The following is a 16,144-nucleotide window of genomic DNA, read 5'->3' as shown; positions in this document are numbered from 1 at the left end:
TGGAGAAGATGAATATATTCAGAATAAATATGGGACTAAAAAGTTTCATTTAGCATTTGAATAAGTAGTGGATTTTTATGATGTATGATTAGTTATTTGTTACTTTATTAATATTATGACTATGGAGAGTTAAAGTCCAATAGAATTTAATGTTTTATTTTTGTTGTTAGCATATTTTAGTTTATGTTTGTATTATTATACCCTGTATTCAGCTCTGGGAAGTCGAAGTCGGGGAGGGGAGGGGAGGGAAGGGTTGGGGAGAGGGGAGGGGGAGGAGGGAGTTCATTGTATTCAAAAATTGTAAAACTTTTCAATTAAAAAAAATAGAGGCTGTCATGAGCCTAAAATTTATCTTTATTTTATGAAGTTACATTTTCAGAAAAATGAATACAATGTCCTTTGTAAACTTATATGTATTCATAACAGAGGGAAGACATTATTCCTTGCTTGAAAGGAATTTCTGAAGCAGATGAAATGCACAGATGAATTTCCATTGATCTCTTGTAATAATGAACAAATTAATAACATTTTGTGGCTTCTGACTAAATGATTATGTATGTGTTGTCATCATTGTCATCATTGTCATCATTATAATCATTTTAGCCTTTGTCTATCCACTGCAGAATGGATAGACATGAAACCACTTCACAGGCTGGATCCGGCCCCCGGGCCTTGTGTTTGACATGTCTGGTATAGGTGGTACCTTGCTCAATAGTAGTAACTGTGAGAGGGATCTTGGAGTCCTAGTGGACAATCACTTAAATATGAGCCAGCAGTGTGCTGCAGGTGCTAAAAAAACCAACACAGTGCTAGGCTGCATTAACAGAGGAATAGAATCAAGATAACGTGTGTTAGGCATATGGTGTTAGCCTACAATGTTGGGTTGAAAATATATTAACCATAATGCTATGTCTTTAAGTTGTTAATTGGCCAATGGGTGTGTAAGTGTTCTCATGGCCATAAGAGGGAGCTAGTAACGTAACTTCTTTCTCTCTCTGAATTCACTGATCTCTACTATTACTGTTTTTGCTCTGTTACCTGAACTGTGTATTGACCTCTGGACTGGTAAGAAGACTTTGTGTTGTGTATGACTTGGACTGTTTATTTTTGACTGTGCATTTTTGTTTTTACACCACCTTCAAGTAAACTACTTTTTGCTTTTACAACTCAGTGTACTCTTGTGTGACTTTTACTACTCTCAGTACCCTTCCTTGTCTGTGCAACTCCTTGGTAGCACAAGGAGACCTCTGCACAACAAATTCCTTAGCAACGTGAAGTATTAATACCACTTTACAATGCCTTGGTAAGGCCACACTTGGAATACTGCATCCAGTTTTGGTCACCACGATGTAAAAAATCTGTTGAGACTCTAGAAAGAGTACAAAGAAGAGCAACAAAGATGATTAGGGGACTGGAGGCTAAAACATACAAAGAACAGTTGCTGGAATTGGGTATGTGTAGTTTAATGAAGAGAAGGGCGAGGGCTGACATGATAGCAGTGTTCCAATATCTCAGGGGCTGCCTCCAAAAAGAGGGAGTCAAGCTATTTTCCAAAACACCCGAAGGCAGGACAAGAAGCAACAGACGGAAACTAATCAAGGAGAGAAGCAACCTAGAGCTAAGGAGAAATTTCCTGACAGTATGAACAATTAACCCGTGGAACAACCTGCCTCCAGAAGTGGTGAATGATCCAACACTGGAAGTTTTTAAGAAAAGACAGGACAGCCATTTGTCTGTAATTTTGTAGGGTTTCCTGCCTGAGCAGGGGGTTGGACTAGATGACCTCTAAGGACCCTTCCAACTTTATTATTATTGTTGTTGTTATCATATTAATTAATCGCTCAATAGTCTTCTTCTTGCTAATATATATTCAAGGTTACATATCATATTCCTTTCTCTCTAACTCATTTTTCTAGCTATTGATAGAAATTATCCCGTGTTCTAAAATACACCGAGTTTTCTTTCTCTTTTACCTTTAAAGTGAATCTATCCATTTCTGCACACTCTAAAATTTTCTTAATTAATTCTTCTTTAGTTGGTAAATTTTCATTTTTCCAATGTTGGGCAAATACAATTCTTGCTGCAGTTTGTATGTGTAAAATTAAACATGTACAATCTTTCTCATAATTTGCTTGTCTTATTCCTAACAAAAATAATTCTGGCTTAAAGTCTATTTGTTTTTTAGTGTATTTTTAAACATTTTTGCTAATATCACTGGTGTCATATACCATCTGTAAAACATTTTATATACGTTTTTTATATGCCACTGTTTTAGTTAATTTAACATTTCTTTCCCATAACCTTTGCCAGTCTTTTAATTCTATATTGCCAGTCTTTTAATTCTATATTATATCCAAAGTTCTTGCCCATACTACTTTTACTTGTTCTTCGGGTGTCGGGTGTGAATCTCTCTTACTGAGGTGTGGTCCTAGGGCGCAGTTGGGCTTGCTGCTGGTGTACCTTTCGCCTAGTCGCGCAGCAGCAGCCCTGCCTGAGCTTCTCAATATCCTCTCAGGGCTGGTGATTGAGTTCCCCAAACTTATGGTTTTGGGTGACTTCAATCTACCATCCCTGGGAGGATCATCTGAGTTAGCTCAGGAGTTCATGGCTTCCATGACAGCCATGGACCTGACGCAAGTAATTCATGGACCGACTCATGTGGGAGGTCACACCCTGGATTTGGTTTTTCTATCTGGACGGTGGTTAGATGATCTTGGTGGGGGCTCCCCAATTGTTATGCCCCTGTCATGGACCGATCATCATCTCCTGCGGCTGGTCTTCCATTTTGCCACTCCCCACCGTGGGTGTGTTGAGCCAACTAGATGGTTCCGCCCCAGGCGCTTAATGGACCCTGAGAGGTTCCAGGAAGCGCTGGGGTCCCCACCTGCTCACAGCTCGGCAGATGCCTTAGTGGAAGCCTGGGAAAGGACGGCCATGGAGGCACTTGACCGAGTTGTACCCTTGTGGCCCCTGACCCGGCGCAGATCCCAGTGGGCTCCATGGTTCCCCGCGGAGCTCCGAGAGATGAACCATCGGAGACGGGGCCTAGAGAGTGGTTGGAGGTCCAGCCGATCTGAATCCGACCGATTGCGACTAAGAACCTATATTAGGTCTTATCTCGCAGCGATAAGGGTGGCGAGGTCTAATTACTGCGCTACCCTTATCGCGTCAGCAGATAATCGCCCGGCTGCCCTGTTTAGGGTGACCCGCTCCCTCCTTAATCAGGAGGTGAGTGAGGAACCCTTGCAGGGGCGTGCCGAGGAGTTTAGTCAACATCTGTTGGACAAAATCGCTCGGATTCGGACCGGTTTGGACTCCGACTGGACAGAGTCGGACGATCAGGACACGGGTGGTCTTGTCAATGTTATCTGGGAGGAGTTCGATCCTGTAACTCCGGAGGAAGTGGGCAGGATTATGGGGAGGCTGAGCTCCACCACATGTTTATTGGACCCGTGCCCTTCCTGGCTGGTTTATGCAGCCCGGGAGGGGACACGAGGCTGGTTCCAGGCGGTTATATCTGCCTCTTTGAGTGAAGGTAGTTTCCCCGCCACCTTGAAGGAGGTGGTGGTGAGACCTCTCCTCAAGGAGCCTGCCTTGGACCCAGCTGTGTTAAATAACTTTCGTCCGGTCTCCAACCTTCGCTTTCTTGCGAAGGTTGTTGAGAGTGTGGTGGCACATCAGCTCCCTCTGGTTCTGGATGAAGTGGATTATCTAGACCCGTACCAATCGGGCTTCAGGCCTGGGTACAGCACGGAGACAGCATTGGTTGCTCTGGTGAATGATCTCTGGAGGGCTTGGGACAGGGGATATTCCTCTGTCCTAGTCCTATTAGACCTCTCAGCGGCTTTCGATACCATCGACCATGGTATCTTGCTGCGGTGTCTCAGGGGATTGGGAGTGGGAGGCACGGTTCTTCAGTGGTTCTCCTCCTATCTCCTGGGACGTTCGCAGTCGGTGTTGGCAGGGGGGCAGAGGTTGACCTTGAGGCCTCTTGCTTGTGGAGTCCCTCAGGGGTCAATCCTCTTGCCTCTCCTGTTCAACATCTACATGAAACCGCTGGGTGAGATCATTCGTGGTTTTGGAGTTGGGTATCATCAGTATGCTGATGATACCCAGCTTTTTCATTTCGACCCCAAACCACCCCAGTGATGCCCTCGACGTGATGTCCCGCTGCCTGGAGGCAGTTCGGGTCTGGATGCGGAGGAACAGGCTTTGACTCAACCCTGACAAGACTGAGTGGCTGTGCGTACCGGCATCTCGGGATATTCAGGATATTCCATCTCTTTCTATGGGGGGTGAGTTATTACCCCCCCGTAGATAGGGCTCGCAACTTGGGAGTCCTCCTAGATTCACAGCTTTCTTTAGAAGACCATATAGTAGCTGTGACTAGGGGGGCCTTCGCCCAGGTCCTCCTGGTGCGCCTGTTGCAGCTCTATTTAGACCGGGATGCCTTACGTATGGTCACTCACGCTCTCGTGACCTCTCGTCTAGACTACTGCAACGCTCTCTACATGGGGCTGCCCTTGAAGACCACTCAGAGGCTCCAACTGGTACAGAATGCAACCGCGAGAGTTGTGTTGGGAGTTTCCCGACACTCCCATGTTACACCTCTGCTCCGCGAGTTGCATTGGCTTCCAGTTGTCTTCCGGGTGAGATTCAAGGTGTTGGTAATGACCTACAAAGCCCTACATGGCATGGGTCCGGAATACCTTGGGGAGCATTTGCGGCCGGCGTCAACTTCCCTCCGCCCAGTGCGCTCCCACAGAGAGGGCGTCCTCAGGGTGCCACCGGTCAAAGAATGCCGACTGGTGGCCCCCAGGGGGAGGGCGTTCTCTGTGGGCACGCCGGATTTATGGAACCATCTTCCGGTTGAGCTCCGGATGGCGCCTGACCTCCGCTCCTTCCGGCGCGATCTAAAAACTCTTCGAACAAGCTGGCCTGGCCTGATGGGATGGGGTTGGGTTTTATTAATGTGTTTTAACCTACTTTTTAACGTGTTTTAACTTATTGTAAGAGTTGTGGGCATTTTGTTTAATCTCTTTTAATTTTTGTATTTTGTCTTTTAACTTGTACTGCCCTGTTCACTGCCCTGAGTCCTTCGGGAGAAGGGCGGTATACAAATAATAATAATAATAATAATAATAATAATAATAATAATAATAATAATAATAATAATAATAATAATAATAATAATAATAATAATAATAATAAATTTTCACTTATTTTTTCCCATTCTGAAAGAAGTGCATTTCTTATAAAGTGGTTTTGAAAGTATCTATGTATTTTATTCTTCCTGTTATGTATTGCGTTGGTTTGAAGCAGGAGGCGAAACGAGCAGGTGAAAACAGGAACATGCTTTATTGAGCTGCTGGAACAGAAGAGAGGTGCACGTGCGTCTGCATTGCTATTTATCAAGATAGCCACTAGGTGGCAGCCAATAGGTTTAAAGTACTACATCCAATGGCTGAGCAGGAGACTCTAAGTCTGGCTAAAACCCCCCAAGCTGTTACACAGGCAACCATCAGTAGCAATCACATACACGTGAACTTTGCACACAAGAAAAAACCCCAATACATTACACCCCTCCCCCCTAGAATGTGCACACATTCTACAATCATTTAGGCACAAAATCTTGCAAATATGGTAGAGGTCTGCGTGACCTTGTAGAATGCCTGGGAGATCCAGGCACATTGTGGTCTACCAGCTTGCCCGCTGGGCTGGGTAGACCAGTAGTTAGATTTTCACAAGAGTCACATTGACTCGTCTCCCTTTGTTTGGCCCTTCCAGGCTGGCCCAGACCAAAGTCCAATGCTGGAGCAGAGTTAGCACAGCAGCTGTCTTTTTCTGGTTGGTTTTCCCCATCAGGGAACCCATGTTGCACTCCCGGGCTGTGCCCATTTACAACCATCTCCCTGTTGAATTGACTGCAAGAGTCCTCAGAGCATTGTGAACTGCTTGGTTCTGATGCCAGTTTCTAGCCCTGGAAACGGACCTGACACACGGTCCTGACTTGGTGACCGTTCTGCATAACACTTATGCAGCTGATCAATATGGTGGCAGACGATCCTCCCCCCATCCATAGCCACCTTGTAGGAGAGGGGGCCAGAATTTTTGAAAATTGTGGCCGGTACCCACAAGTTCCCATGCCCATAATTATGGGCCCACATCCCCTCGCCCACTTGCAACCCCCTGGAGCTTTCAGGCATGAGGTGTCTACTGCCACCCTGTCAGGGTGCAGCCTGTCCAGTTTCATGATTAGTCTTTTTCCCCAGCGAAGCTCTGCTGGGCTCTTTCCAGTTGCTGTGCAAAGCATAGTATGCTGGTTCAGCAAGAAATCAGCAAGCCTATGGTGCCAATCTCCAGTCACTATTCTCTTCAGTGACTCTTTTGTTGTGCACACCATGCGTTTGGCTTGCCCATTAGAGGAAGGGTGAAAAGGGGCCAATGTGGTGTGTCTTATGAGGTTTGTCCTCAAAAAGGCCTGGAACTCTGTTGCTGTGAACTGGGCCCTGTTGTCCGAGACTACAACATCTGGCAGCCCGTGTTTTGCAAAAAGCTTCCTAAGCACCTGGATGGTCCTAGCAGTAGTCATAGGTGATGTGGGAATTATGTCCAGCCATTTGGAGTAGCTGTCAACCACTATTAGAAATAGTTGCCCTTGGAAAGGGCCAGCAAAGTCAGTATGGATCCTTGACCATGGTGTATGAGTCTCCTCCCATCTGTGGACTGGAGCCTGTGGCATTTCTGTCCTGGACTGTTGACACATGTAACACCCATGTTCCTGGGCCTCGATAGTCTTATCTAACCCAGACCACCAAAGGTAGCTCCGTGCCAATGCCTTCATTCAGACAATGCCCGGATGAACCTCATGGAGAGACTGCAATACATGCTGCCTTAACGAAGTGGGGACAATGACCCTGCTCCCCCCCAGGATGCACCCCTTATGAGCTGAAAGCTCATGTCTGTGGGTAAAATAACTCTGGAACGCAGGTCCACAGCTACTATCTAGCCACCCAGTTTTTGCAGCCACATCCCCTGCATGTAGACAGAACTCGGGCAAATCTTGGATTGACAAGATGTGAGAGGCTGGAGCCGGATCTGACTCCACGTGAGGCAATGATAGCCTACTTAGGCCATCAGCATGGCCCATGTCATTTCCAGGTTTAAATGTCAGCCTAAAGTTATAGGCAGACAGGAAAATGGACCACCTTAGCATTCTGGTTGAGAAGATTTGAGGGGTCTGTCTGTCAGTAGTGAACAGCCCCAATAATGGTTTGTGATCAGTGAATATTGTGAATTCCCTGCCATACAAGTAATTGTGGAATTTTTTCACCCCGGCCACTATGGCCAGAGCCTCTTTGTCAATTTGAGCATAATTTCACTCAGCAGCTGACAGGGTGCGTGAGTAGTATGCAATTGGGATTTGAATCCCATCTCTGGACAAATGGCTGAGAACAGCCCCCACCCCATAAGGGGATGCATCACAGGCCAGGCAGACTGGCAATTTCTCATTGAAATGCGTGAGCACTGAATTAGAAGACAGTAGTGCCTTTACTGCCTTGAAACTGCTTTTGTGGACCTTGGCCCACTTCCATGGAACGTTCTTATCCAAAAGCCGGTGTAACGGCTCTGTCACTGTGGCCTTGTTAGTTAAGAATGCATGGTAAAAGTTCAGGAGGCCCAGGAATGCCTGGAGCTCTTTGACTTGTGGGAAGGTGCCATCTGAATGGCTCTCAATTTGGATTTGGCAGGGTGAATGCCATCGGCATCGATGTGGAAACCCAGGAACTCAGTAGAAGGGACTCCAATTTTATATTTGTCCCTTCTCAGTTTAAGTCCTGTGGAGCGGAACTGTTGTAGGACGGCCTTTAGCCTCCCAGCAAGCACCTCAGTGGACTCACTGGCAATAAGCACATTGTCAAAATAGGGGCAAACCCCCAGTATGCCCTTTAATGTGTGCTCCATGACTCCTTGGAATATCCCTGGGGCCACGCTAACACCAAACTGGAGGCATTTGACTTTGAATGCCCCCCTATGTGTTACGATTGTTTGCGTGGCTGTGGTGGCCTCATCAACTGGTAGCTGTTGATAAGCCTGAGCCAAATTCAATTTTGCGACCACGGTACACCCTTGCAGTGATGCCAGAATGTGGCTCACAACTGGCACCGTGTACGTGTGCTGTACGTGTGCTGCTGTTAAGGGTACATTTGTAATCAGCACAGATTCTGATTTCCCCATTGGCCTTAAGTGGCATGACAATGGGAGTTTCCTACTACCCACCATCTACAGGCTGTAAGATTCCCTGGTTTACTAGCTTGTCTAGCTCTGCATCAATTTTATGCTTAAGCGTGAATGGCACTCTGCGGGGCTTGATCCTTATGGGTGTTATGGCAGGATCAAGCTTGAAGGCTATCAGAGAACCCTTGTACTGACCCAGGCTAGTGTCACACACGTCTGCAAACTCCTCGCATACTGATGCCAAGTTCTCCGCTTGTGTCCGGTTGATCCCTGTAACTTGGATTCCCAGGACATCACACCAATCAAGGCCTATAAGATTTGTTCTCTGGCCCTCCACCATGACCACATCCAGGGGCCCTGAAAACCCCTTGAACTTGATGGCCAATGTGACCTCACCCTTGACACTGACCGGGGAATTCTGGAAGTCGGTAAGAAGTATGTTGGATGGCCTGAGCTTGGGCCACCGCTTGCTGCAACTGCAGCCTTGTCTGAAGGTATTCAGAGAAATAATTGACACTGCCGACCCAGTATCCAGCTCCATCCTGCAAGGAATGCCTTGCAGTTCAACCTGAAGTCGAAATTTAGGTTTGAGGGGCCTACAAGCTCCTGTGCAGCAGACACTTCTGCGACTGGAGCAGAACCCCACTCTGAATTGTCCCGGGGTCCCAGTACCTCTCCTTGGATCGTCGTGCTTCTTGTGGTCCTGTTGGCAATCCCAACAGACAGATGTGATGTGGCCTGTCTTCCCACAGACCCGACATGTGGCTGTTCGAAATTTGCAGTCCACTTGCTGATGGCGGCCTACGCAGCCCAGGCACCGAAGAAGGGGAACTGCCTTCTCAAGAGTGCTCGTGTCCTTGCTGTGGTGCTTCTGGACCTTGTCAACTTCTTGGTTGAAGTCGTCTTCTTCCCATAATTCGTTGTCCTCGTGGTGGACTGCTTCCTTGTGCGTTGTGCTTTTGGTGGGCCGCATGGCCTTCACAGCGCTACCTGCGGCTTTGTCCGCCATGACTTCTTTGAGAGCTTCTTGGAGCAAGTTTCTTTGGAAAAGAGTTTCTGTTGCAACTCTCTGCTCCGAATGCCGCAAACGAGCCTGTCCCGAAGCCTCTCCTCCAGGTCTGAAAACTGGCACAGTTGCGAAGCTTGTCTTAACGCCGTAATGAATTCGGTGGCTGTTTCACCTGGTTGCTGAACACGCTGTTCGAACGCATGTCGCCGTGCTATCACCGATAGCTTTGGTTGGAAGTGTTCACCGAGCCTTTTTTTCAAGTCCATGAATGCTACGGACTCTATCTGGGCCGGCACGACAAGATTCTCTGCAATATCGAAGGTGGCTGGGCCGCACACGAAAAGGAGGGTTGCAGCCTTAAGGCCATCTTCGGAAACCTGGTTTGCTCTCAAGTAGTTCTCGACCCATGCGATGTATGATGACCATCTCTCTGGGTGAGTGATATCAAATTCTTCTAGTTTTCCGACCTTGGCCATTTCTGAAGGTCTTCATGACTAGAAAGTCATTTCTTCTGTCCTGCTTCCCAGTTGGCCCTGGAGCTGGTCCACAGGGCCGTGTGCTCACTAAGGTGGGGACTAGCCAAGTTGAAGGTGGGGAACTGCATTCCCAGCCAGGCATGTCGCTGGCCTCACCCTAGTGCCTCATTGCAGCTCTTCGCAGGAAGCAGGATCCCACTCTCGTCGCCAGCGAGGCGAGCAGGTGAAAACAGGAACATGCTTTATTGAGCTGCTGGAAAAGAAAAGAGGTCTGCGTGTGTCCGCACCTCTATTCATCAGGATGGCCACTAGGTGGCAGCCAATAGGTTCAAAGTACTACAGTTCTTGCATAATTCAGCCAATGGCTGAGCAGGAAACTCTAAATCTGGCTAAAACCCCCAAGCTGTTACACAGGCAAACATTAGCAGCAATCATATACACGTGAACTATGCACACAAGAAAAAAACCCAATACATTATACTTCCCATACCACAGAAATGCATGCCAACCAATTTGTAGGTCATGCTCCTCTAGGTATAGTAGTCTTTTGTCTCTAAGCATTATCCATTCTTTAAGCCATGTTAAAATAGTTGCTTGGTAGTATAACATCCAGTTTGGCAGTCCAAATCCTCCACTTTTTTTCGCTTCTTGTAGCATTTTCAGTCTAATTCTAGCTTTTGTTCCTTGCCAGATAAATTTCAGTATTGTTGTATCAAAAAAGGCTTTTCCTAGCCTTACAGGAATCATTTGAAATAGAAAGAGTGTTTTTGGTAAGATATTCATTTTCACTGTTGCTATTCTCCCCAGCATTGAAAGTTGTACGTTTTTCCACTTTTCCAGATCCAATTTTATTTGTTTTAGCAATCATATGAAGTTATCTTCTTTTATTGTTACACATCTTGCTGTTAGATAAATTCCCACGTATTTAACTAACTATTTAAAGATTTGACTTTTTTGCTAGTTAGTTTTTTTGTTTTTCTATTAGATTTTTTGTTAGCACTTTAATCATTTCTGTTTATTTTCAACCCTGCCATTTCTCCAATTTTTTCTATTTTCTATTTTCTATTTTCTCCATAAGTTATGTGCTTGTTTCAAGCGGATCTTCCAATATAAAAACCAAGTCATCTGCAAATGCTGGTAGTTTATATTTTTCATCTTTTATCTCCAGTCCTTTAATTTCTGTATCTTGTTTGATGTTTCTATTCAATACTTCTACTGTTAGTATAAATACTAATGGAGATAGTGGGCATCCCTTTCTTGTGCCTTTTTTAATGTTTTCTGTAAAATCTCCATTTACAATTATTTTGGCTGTTTTAAATTGTTTTAATTAGATTTATAAAGTTTTCCCCAAAATCCATTTCCACTAGTTGCTGGAACATGAACTGCCAATTTACATTGTCAAACGCTTTCTGTGCATCAAGGAATATTAAAGCCATCTGTTTCCCTGGATGAATTTCATAGCACTCTAACACATTAAGAATCATTCTTTATTTTTTATCGGTCTTTTAGGTAGAAAAGCATTTTGGTCTGTATGTATAAATTTGATCAAAAATTTCTTTGTCTTTCTGCTATTATTGAGGTGAAAATTTTATAGTTTACATTTAATAGTGATATTGGTCTATAGTTTTGTATTTGCGTTAGATCAGAATCTTCTTTGGGTATTAAAGTAATATTGGCTTCAATCCATGTACGTATTTGGTATTTTAGCCTACAGGAGTATTTCATTACAAAGTTCTTTCAAGATAGGACTTAGTATATCTTGCAATGATTTATAAAGCTCTACAGGTAATCCATCTAGACCTGGAGTCTTATCATTTTTTTTGCCTTTTTATAGGCTCTATAATCTTCTTCACTGATATTTTCCATTTAAGATATTTTGAATATTCTCTGAAATTTTTGGTAAGTTGCTTTTTTAAAATATTGCTGTATTTTTCTTTTGGAATTTCCTCTGCATTGTAAAGTATCTCATAATAATCTTTGATAATTTTTTTAATTGTATAATTTTGAAACTGTAATTCACCTTTTGGATCTTGCAGCTTATTTGTCAGTTTTTTCTCTTTTTCTTTTTTCAGTCTATATGCTAACCATCTCCCCGGCTTCTTGGCATTTTAAAAAAAGTTCTGTTTAGCCCTTTTAATCTGTTGAGCCATTATTTCTGTCTTGGCTAGATTTAATTTCTGTTTTATTATCTCCATTTGTTTCTTAAGTATTTTCTTTTGTGGGTCTATTTGTAATTCTGATTCTAACTTTCTGAATTCTTCCTTCAACTTTAACTGTTGTTGTTTCTTTTCTTTATTCTTTTTAGTGGTATAGGTTATAGCCAGCTTCTGAAATATGCTTTGGCCATATCCCACACATTTTGAAGCGATGTTTCTTCTTTCTTGCTCATTTTAAGGAAAAATCCATTTCCTTTGTTGCTAGTTGTATAAATTCTTTTTCTTTCAATGTAGATTTGTTCAAGGACCATCTAAATTTTTTCTTGGTTCCTCTCTAAGTCATCTTTATTGGGCTATGATCTGCCCAAACATTAGTTTCTATTTCAATTTCCTGTATCATCGTATTAAGTTCCAAAGATGTCCATATCATATCAATTCTAGACCATTATTTATGTCTATTTGAGTAAAATGTGTATTGTAATTTCTTTGGATTTTTTTCTCTCCATATGTCTTGGATACAAAGTTCTTCTGTCATTTTTGAAAACGCTTTAGGTAATATATTTCCTCCTTTCCTCCCTTGTTTAGCGCTTTTATAGTCCAAAGTTCCATCTCTTATTGCATTAAAGTCTCCCATTATACAGAGATTTTAATAGTTTAAATCTAATATTTTTAATGTAATTTTTGGTAAAATAGTTCTTGTTTATCATTTGGTGCATATATTGCTACCATCATTATCTGTTTTTGATCCATCATTATTTCCACCATTAATATCCTTCTCTATTCATCCGCATAAATTTGTTTAGGGTTCATCATTTCTTTAATGTATAGAGCTATTCCTCTTTTCTTTTGAAGTGCTAATGCACAGTGAAGTTTATCAATTTTCAGTTTTTCTAACAACTTATAGTGTTGTCTCTTAATATTGTTTCTTGGAGACAAATTATATCCATTTTTAATTTTGGTAATCGTGTAAAGAATTTTCTCCTTTTTGAGGGAGAATTTAGTCTCTTTATATTCATTGACAAAATCCCACTCTCCTTCTCCATCACTTTCAATTATATCTAAGTCTTAAACTTCTAGTCAATCTTATCTGTCTCTGATCTCTTGGTCTTGCTCCTTCTTCTGTGTCTGTGCTTTTAGTTTCTTCCTCCTCTCTTGGTTTGACTGCTCTTGGTACTGCCATTTCTTCCTGTTTCTTTGCACTTTGAAACTCATTTTGTTGGATAAGGAGCCATTGTTCAAGTTTCAAGATCTTTTTGGATCCTGAGTTTGTCTTCTGGGGTGTTGGCTACTCCTGCCAGTTTGGTGTTATCAGCAAATTTGATGAGTTCCCCTTCAATTCCCTCGTCTAAATCATTGATAAAGATATTGAAGTGTACTGGGCCTAGGATGGAACCTTGTGGTACCCAACTGCTTACTTCTCTCCATGTGGATGTAGTGCTATTGAGGACTACTCATTGAGTGCACTTTGCCAGCCAGCTACAGATCCATCTGCAGGTGATGTTGTCTATTCCACCTTTTTATAGCTTACCAAGGAGTTGTGGTCTACTTTATTAAATGCCTTACTGAAATCTAAGTATACTACGTCCACAAGATTTCGCTGGTCTACCAGTTTAGTCACTTTATCAAAGAATGAAATAAGATTGGTTTGGAATGATCTGTTTTTAACAAACCCGTGCTGGCTACTAGTTATGACTTTGTTTCTAGTTGTTTGTAGATTTGTTTTGATTATCTTTTCTAGGATATTCCCAGGTATTGATGTTAAAATGATTGGTCTGTAGTTTCCTGGGTCTGTTTTTTCCCCCTTTCTTGAAGATGGGAACCACATCCACCCTTTTCCAATCCTCAGGTACTTCCCCTGTGCTCCAGGATTTTTGTAAGATGTAGTGCAGTGTTTCTCAGATAACATCTGCCAGCTCCTTCAGAACTCTGGGATATGATCTGTCAGGCCTCGGTGATTTATATTTGTCAAGGTCGGATAGGTGTTCTCTTACCATTTTCTTGCTTATTTTAATATTTGTTTCTAATTTATATTTTGCAGTGGGTTTTTTTTGCTATGTTCGGCTACAGTTTCTTTTTGTGTGAAGACTGATGTAAAGTATGAGTTAAGCAGCTCTGCTTTCTCCCTGTTGTCTGTTATTTCCTTGACATCTTTTCTCCTTTTTTATTGTCCTTGATTTTTGTTGCAAGTCTTTCTTCATTCTGAAACTTTGCTTTCCTGACTTCATCTTTACATGTTCTGGCTGTCTGCTGATAATCGGCCTTAGATATGAGCTCCTCTTTCCATTTTTTGTATTTGTCCTTTTTGTCTTTCAGTTTGTCGGAGAGATCTTTGTTCAGCCATGCTGGTTTCTTCTTGAATTTCTTGTTTTTCTTTTTCAGTGGTATTGTGTTGGTCTGGACTTTTTTGATCACATTTTTGAGAGTTTGTTCTCCCCTTTAGGATTTTCATCCATGGGATCTTTCCTAGGTTCTCTCTGAGTTTGTTAAAGTCAGCTTTTTGAAGTTCAAGACACTGGTTGGCTTGTTTTCTGTTGCAAGTGTTTGCATTATATTAAATTCCAGTATGATGTGGTCACTTTCACTCAAGGTTCCAGCAATTTCGATTCCCTCTATCACTTCTTCTTAATTTGTAAGGATTAAGTCCAGTATGGCTTTACATCTAGTTCCCTCCTCCACCTTTTGGAATTTGGTTAGGAATTTGTTTGATCTCCCACTCGCTGCAGAGTTTGTTTCCCAGTTGATATCTGGATAATTAAAGTCTCCCATTACTACTATGGTATGCTTCCTGCATACATTTGTTAACTGGTTGGCAAAGAGTTCATCTATTTCTTCTGATTGGGGGCCTGTAATACACCTATGGCAATTTCACTTTTTTCTCTTTTATATTGACCCATATGCATTCTGGAGAGATTTTATCTTTGATCGTGCGTTTCTGTGGATATGTAGTGTTCTCTTACATATAGTGCAACTTCCACTCATCTTTTTGTAGACCTGTTTCTTTTGAACAATTTGTATCCATCCATCTGTCCTTTCCATTCAGGGGTTTCGTCCCACCAGGTTTCTGTAATGCCAACTATGTCATATCCTCCCTCATGTACTATTGCTTCTAGTTTGCCCTGTTTGTTCCCCAAGCTTAGCGCATTTGTATATAAGCATTTAAGACTTTTATGCCTGTTCATGGGTATGTTTCCTGCATCTCCTGATTGTTGTTTGGGTTTTTCTTTTTTCTCCTCTCTCCCTTCCTCATTGTTTGATTTGTTTTCTTTGGATTTATGACTGTTTTTGGGTTCTAGAGATTCTGAAGATTGGTCACCTTCCCCCCTCAATTTTAATTTAAAGCCCTCCTGATGAGTTGGGTCAGTCTTTTTCTGAGTACATTTTTCCCTGTTTTTGTGAGGTGCAGCCCATCCCTTGCCAAGAGTCCTTCGCAAAGGAAATGCAATCCGTGATCCAGGAAACCAAAGTTTTCTTGGTGACACCAACCCTTTAGCCAGTAATTTATTTCTAGAATTCTTTTTTCCCCTCAATGGGTGTTGGCCTTTTATTGGGAGTACTGATGAGAAGAAATGGAGAAGAAATGGAGGTAGTGACAGATTTTATTTTCCTGGGCTCCAAGATCACTGCAGATGGGGACTGTAGCCAAGAAATTAAAAGACGCTTGCTCCTGGGGAGGAAAGCCATGGCAAATCTAGACAGCACACTAAAAAGCAGAGACATCACCCTTCCAACCAAAGTGCGTATAGTCAAGGCTATGGTCTTCCCAGTTGCAATGTATGGCAGTGAAAGTTGGACCATAAGAAAGGCTGAGCGCCAAAGAATTGAGGCCTTTGAACTATGGTGCTGGAGAAGACTCCTGCGAGTCCCTTGGACTGCAAGGCGATCAAACCGGTCAGTCCTAGAGGAGATCAATCCCGACTGCTCTTTAGAAGGCCAGATCCTGAAGCTAAAACTCAAATACTTTGGCCACCTAATGAGAAGGAAGGACTCACTGGAGAAGAGCCTAATGCTGGGAAAGATCGAGGACAATAGAAGAAGGGGACGACAGAGAATGAGGTGGCTGGATGGAGTCACTGAAGCAGTAGGCATGAGCTTAAATGGTCTCCAGAAGATGGTAGAGGACAGGAAGGCCTGGAGGAATGTTGTCCATAGGGTCGTGATGGGTCGGACATGACTTCGCAGCTAACAACAACAACACTGATGACAACACTACTTGTGCTCCTAGCTTCTTAACTTTATTGCCTAGCTGTTTGTAGTCACTCACTATT

Source organism: Vipera berus (assembly GCF_964194415.1).
Source record: "Vipera berus genome assembly, chromosome: 2".
Classification (NCBI taxonomy): domain Eukaryota; kingdom Metazoa; phylum Chordata; class Lepidosauria; order Squamata; family Viperidae; genus Vipera; species Vipera berus.
Note: the sequence above shows the minus strand (reverse complement) of the source record.